The sequence below is a fragment of the Cervus elaphus genome, chromosome 2, assembly GCF_910594005.1.
Source record: "Cervus elaphus chromosome 2, mCerEla1.1, whole genome shotgun sequence".
NCBI classification, from domain to species: domain Eukaryota; kingdom Metazoa; phylum Chordata; class Mammalia; order Artiodactyla; family Cervidae; genus Cervus; species Cervus elaphus.
Genome location: NC_057816.1, coordinates 43997075 through 44003612, shown reverse-complemented (window position 1 = coordinate 44003612; position 6538 = coordinate 43997075).

The window sequence follows — 6538 nt, the reverse complement described above, 5'->3', positions numbered from 1 at the left end:
TCAGGGACTTTCAGAGTGAGTCGCCTATTTGCATCAGGTGACCAAAATGCTGGAGCTTCAGCATCAGTATTTCCAACAAGTATTCAGGGTTAATATCTCTTAAGATTGACTGGTTTGATCTCCTTGCTGTCCAAGGGACTCTCAGGGGTCTTCTCCAGCACCACAGTTGGAAGGCGTCAATTCAGTAATACAGTAATAATCAATTAACAATACAGCAGACAGTATCAAAAAACTGTTTAGATCTTTCAGAATTCAAAGATATTGCTGGCCATGTCCACACCTCAAATTTCTCACATTGTTAAACAGCTTGGTATTGTGACTGGTTATTTCTTAACTGAAGGAACTTGCCACTGTGGCAAAAGCAGAATATTCCAGTCAAAGTCAGATTTTGAATTACTATAAAGGTTTCCTAACTAAGAGTCATCCCCCTCTCCAACGGTTTTCCTCCTGTATAAAAAAACAAAACAAAATAAAAATACAGTTTTGTTGTTGGTGTTAGTTTCCTCCAGATAGCTTGGACTTCCACAGTTTGATTCATCCTATAGCTCCAGGTGGTGAGTCCTATTTGGTCTGAAAAATCAAATAATTATAGTACCAGCCAGGGACTGGTTTAACAAAGAGTAGTTAACTAGACTTTTCTACTTCCATTATTTCATTTAAATTTCACAACCATCCAAGCAGGATTTCTTGTTCAAAATCACCCTGCTGAGAAGTGTGGGAGTAAGAAATCACTTTTGATCCAAATTAAAATCCACAAGTCATCAAGTCTCCTAGATCAGGCAAAATACAAGCAACATGTTGTTTCTAAGCAACTATGTTAATTCAATCACTAAGTGTTTTCTGGCAAGTTGACAGTTCAAGGGACAATCTACCAGCTTGAGGATGTAATGGTTAATAAAACAACATTCTTATAAGAGATAATCAGAGATTAAAAAAAAAAACACACACAGCTGTTAAAATGAAGAAATGTACACAGTGCCACTGATCTGTACTTCTGCCCTCATCCATGATCTAGAAAATGCTTAAAGGCCTCCTCTGGTGATACAGTGGCTAAGACTCCTCACTCCCAATGCAGAGGGCCCAGGTTCCATCCCTGGTCAGGGAACTAGATCCTATATGCCACAACTAAGATCGAAGTTCCAGTGTGCTTACAACTAAGACTCAGCACAGCCAAAATAAAATAAATAAATAAAGTAACATAAAAAAAAAATGTAAAAAATGCCTTGATTGCAACCCACTGATTAAAATGCAGGAAAGTGTGCATACACAAGATATAGTCACAAACTATGGTTTCCTTTGATGTCCTTTATCTCAAATAGAATTCCTCATTAAAAATCAGTTTCTGAATATATGAATTAATGGGATTAATTTTTGTAAAAGTGGGTTAGATTTCAACTAAAGTCTTCTTATATGAGTAGAGCTACATTTTAAAATTTTCCCTTCTATCTTTATTATTGACACCTTTGCATTTAAAAACAAAATGTTGAGGAGAAGGGATTATTCTGAAGTTCTTTGAAACTATTATCAAGAACTCCTCCCCACTGTGATGTAACTCTCATTCCTAACAGGCAATACCAGAAAACAAATCCTTTTAACCTTTTAGTTTGTAAAAAACATTTCAGTTCCATTCAGTCCTGTCTGACTCTTTGGGACCCCATGGACTGCACCACGACAGGCTTCCTTGTCCATCACCAATTCCCAGAGCTTGCTTAAACTCATGTCCATTGAGTCGGTGATGCCATCCAACCATCTCATCCACTGTCGTCCCCTTCTCCTCCTGCCTTCAATCTTTCCCAGCAACAGGGTGTTTTCTAAGGAGCCAGTTCTTTGCATCAGGTGACCAAAGTTACTGGAGCTTCAGCTTCAGCATCACTTCTTTCAATGAACATTCAGGGTTGATTTCCTTTAGGAGGAATTCCCTGGTGGCTCAGATGGTAAAGCATCTGTCAACAATGCAGGAGACCCAGGTTCAATCCCTGGGTTTTGAAGGAAATGGCAACCTACTCCAGTACTCTTGCCTGGAGAAATCCCATGGATGGAGGAGCCTGGTAGGCTACAGTCCATGGGGCCACAAAGAGTGGACATGACTGAGCAACTTCACTTTCTTTCTTTCTCTTCCTTTAGGATGGACTGGTTCAATTTCCTTGCTGTCCAAGGGACTCCAAGAGTCTTCCCCAACAACAGTTCAAAACCATCAGTTCTTGATCTTAATTTCTACATCCCATGAATGGTCACTTTAATTTCTCATATTTATGCACAGTTACAAATGTCACTTTCCTATAGATACATTCGTTATTGCTTGCTCCAAGTCAGAGTTTTCTGAAGAGTCATTTGCCAACACTCAAAACCAACTTCTTTTTTTTCTCAAATCATTTACTGCACTATCTCCTTATCTATTGCTAAACATTCTTTTTAACACACACATATTACCACTTGTAATATATTTATATGAGTAGAGCAGGATGCCCTTTTTAGGAGCTACACTAAATAGAAAACTAAACAGTACCTGGAAACTACTTTCTGAGTCCTTAAAATCTATGTAAACGACCAAGGAATTCGTGGATAACAGACTTAAAATTAATCATCAAATTATTCCAAAAATATATAGCAAGACAAGATGGCAAAATGGTTTAATTTATAGAAAGGTTGAAAGAAAGTAATACTTTTAAAATTTTGACAAATGAGATCATTACATAGAAACAACCTCAGCTTGTTATAGGAAAGCTTGGCCTCTGAATAACTGTTCCAAATCAAATCCCAGAGACAGAGTTTTCGGTGAAGCAGAAAAGGATAGCTTTATTGCCTTGCCAGGCAAAGGGAGACATACCAGGCTTCTGCCTCAATAAACTATGTGCCTAAACCCCAGAGGATTTGATGAAGGTTTTTTATAACATTGGATCAAAGGTGGGGTCTGACAAAATTAGGGTGTGAGCAAAGCTTGTTCTCATCTAATCTCCTCTCAGCTAGTCTGTCTCCTAATCTTAATGAGCTTCTCCAGTCCCTTTAATCTTACCTAGATGGTTTTTGGCTGTTCCTCCCTTGATTAGCAACTGTTTGAATCAGCCCTTTGAAACTCAGGGAACATGAGGCTGGCTTCATGCCTACAAGAAATGGAAGCACAGAAAAGCCTCCATCCTGGGGAGAGGTCCCCAACATTTTCGGTGCTAGGGGCAGTTTCATGGCAGACAGTTTTTCATGGACTTGGGAGGGGGCATGGTGCAGGCGGTAAGGTGAGGGACGGGATGGGCAGACGACCTTCGCTTGCTCACCCGCTGCTCGCCTCCTGCATCGTGGCCTGGCTCCTTCCAGCCCATGGACTGGTTCCGTCCACGCCTCAGGGTTGGGGACCACTGCTCTGATTCCTCTGAGGTCTGGGAGCTTCCCTGGGGTTAGCTATGCAGGGTTAAGGCAGAAGGTGCTTTTTGGTTCTGGGACCAGAGGACGGGGCTTCAGCAGGAGACCCAGCTGAGCAGGTAACCAGAGTGTGTGATGAATGTGGGTAATGTGGGCTGTAACCTTGAGGAAACTGCATGGCCTGCCATTCTCCTGACTTGAACCGGGTCGAATCAGTTCTCCCTAATTCAAACTGGGAATCGAAGTGGGGTCTCCTAACCAACTGAGCTATCAGGGAAGCCCTGTTTTGATGCTACTAGACTGAAAATCCCAAGAGGGTAGGGAAAATACTTTTTATTATTCCTACTATCTTATACATGCTTTGAACATAGAATACTATAAAAATGTGGTGAATGAATGAGTAAATAAATAAATGAATGAAAGAGTGAATATAAACAATATTATTCTGGCATTAACAAAGTTTTCCAAAATGCAGCTAACATAATAGGATTGAAAATAATAAAGCAGAATGTCAACAAAAGTCAAGTCATAGATTGATTTCCAGATTGATAGGCCAAGGAAATTCCATTATTTTGAGATTTGAAATGATTATACTATAATTTTATTCTACAGGTTTGATTTTGAGATTTCCTCAGGGATGGGCTTCCCTGATAGCCCATCAGTAAGTAAAGAATCTGCCTGCAATGCAGGCGACCCCAGTTCTATTCCTGGGTTGGGAAGATCCACTGGAAAAGGGATAGGCTACCCACTCCAGTGTTCTTGGACTTCCCCGGTAGCTCAGCTGGTAAAGAATCCACCTGCAATGTGGGAGATCTGGGTTCAATCCCTGAGTTGGGAAGACCCCCAGGAGAAGGGAAAGGTAACCACTCCAGTATTCTGGCCTGGAGAATTCCATGGGGTCGCAAAGAGTCTGACACAACTGAGCGACTTTTAGGGATGGCAAATGTATATTATGGAAGATAATGTTCCTAGTGGTTAAGAAAATGGAAAACAGTACTTAGAAGGAGACAGTCAGGATTTTTATTTTTATTTTTTTTAAAGTTTTTATTGGAGTATAGTTGATTTACAGTGTCATGTAATTAAGTTTCAGGTATACAGTGAAATGAATTGGTTATACATATATACACTCTTTTTTAGATTCTTTCCCCATATAGGTCATTACAGAATACTGGGTAGAATTCCCGGTGCTATCCAGTAGGTCCTTTTTAGGTGTCTATTTTATGTATTTTTTATTTTTTTTTTTATTCTTTTTTTGTTTTTTTTATATGTATAGTAGTGTGTGTATGTTGATCCCAGTAGCCCACTTTATCCCACAGACACACTTACCCCTGGTAACCATAGTTTTGTTTTCTACATCTATAACTCTATTTCTGTTTTGGAGACAAGTTCATTTGTACCCCTTTTTTAGATTCCACATATAAGTGATATATGATATTTGTCTTCCTTCAGACAGTCAGGATTTAAATAGGCATATATACAAGATCACTTACTGGGACTTTCTTGGTAGCAGTTGCTAAGACTGCACTCCCAATCCAGGGTGTCTGGGTTTGATCCCTGGTCAGGGAACTAGATCCCATATGCCACAACTAAGACCCAGCACAGCCAAATAAGCAAATATTAAAAAAAAGAATCCTTACTAAAGCTTTAGATGATATAAACATTACACATTGAAAAAACAAAACAGATTTGCTTTTGAAAGAATGATGCACATGACTGAGAATTCACATTTCTATAAACCAAATGATAACATGCCTCACAAGAAAGAAGAGCAAAGAAAATGCTTTGGGATTTGGTTCTTGGGCTCCAAAATCACTGCAGATGGTGACTGCAGCCATGAAATTAAAAGGCACTTGCTCCTTGGAAGGAAAGCTATGACAAACCTAGACAGCATATTAATATTCATTGGAAGGACTGCAGCTGAAGCTGAAGCTCCAATACTTTGACCACCTGATGCGAAGAGCTGACTCATTGGAAAAGACCCTGATGCTGGGAAAGATTGAGGACAGGAGGAGAAGGGGACGACAGTGGATGAGATGGTTGGATGGCATCACCGACTCAATGGATATGAGTTTGAGCAAACTCCGGGAGATAGTGAAGGACAGGGAAGACTGGTGTGATGTAGTAGGTGGGGTTGCAAACAGTTGGACATGACTGAGCAACTGAGTAACAAGATGGTGTATTAAAAACCAAAGACATCGCTTTCCCTACAAAGGTTCATCTAGTCAAAGCTATGGTTTTTCCAGGAGTCATATATGGATGTGAGGATTGGACCATAAAGAAGGCTGAGTGCCAAAGAATTGATGATGAACTGTGATGCTGGAGAAGATGCTCTTGAATTGTGATGCTGGAGAAGACTCTTGAGAGTCCCTTGGACTGCAAAGAGATCCAACTGGTCAATTTTAAAGAGAATCAGCTCTGAATATTCATTGAAAGGACTGATGCTGAAGCTCTAACACTTTGACCATCTCATGCAAACAACTGATTCATTGGAAAAGACCCTGATGCTGGGGAAGATTGAAGGCAAAAGGAGAAGACGGTAGCGGAGAATCAGATGGTTAGATAGCATCACTGACTCAAAGGAAGGAATTTGAGCAAACTCTAGGAGATAGTGATGGATAGGGAAGCTTGGTGTATTGCAGTCCAAGGGATCAGAAAGAGTTGGAGATGACTTAGCGACTGAATACCAACATGGCCTTGGGATAAATGATGACTGAAATGTGAAAAAATTACACAATTTGTAATGTGTTAAATTCCATGAAACCGGGAGTTCACTTCTTACATATATTTCAGGCAAGTGAAAAGCTCTCAAACAAGTTAGAGGAGAGGCTAATTTTCTCTAACACCCCCAAACTTAAATGAATCAGAGTGTGTACTTCCCAGGTTCTCCTCCTGTCACCTTTTCTTTGATTTGTCACTAGTGACTAAGAATTCAAGACTATGTTAAATATAGTTACTGTTATTAGATAATGAAAAGTGCAGAAAAATGTGATTTTTTGACCCTACTTCTACTACTGATGTAAGTATGATTTTGGTCAAACTTCTTCATATCTCTTTGATTACAAAAAAATTTTTTTTCTTTCCTTTTTAAATTTGGCTTCATTTCATGGCACTTCAGACCTTAGTTCCCCAACCGGGGATCCAAACACAGCCCCTGCATTGAAAGGTGGGGTCTCAACTACTAGGG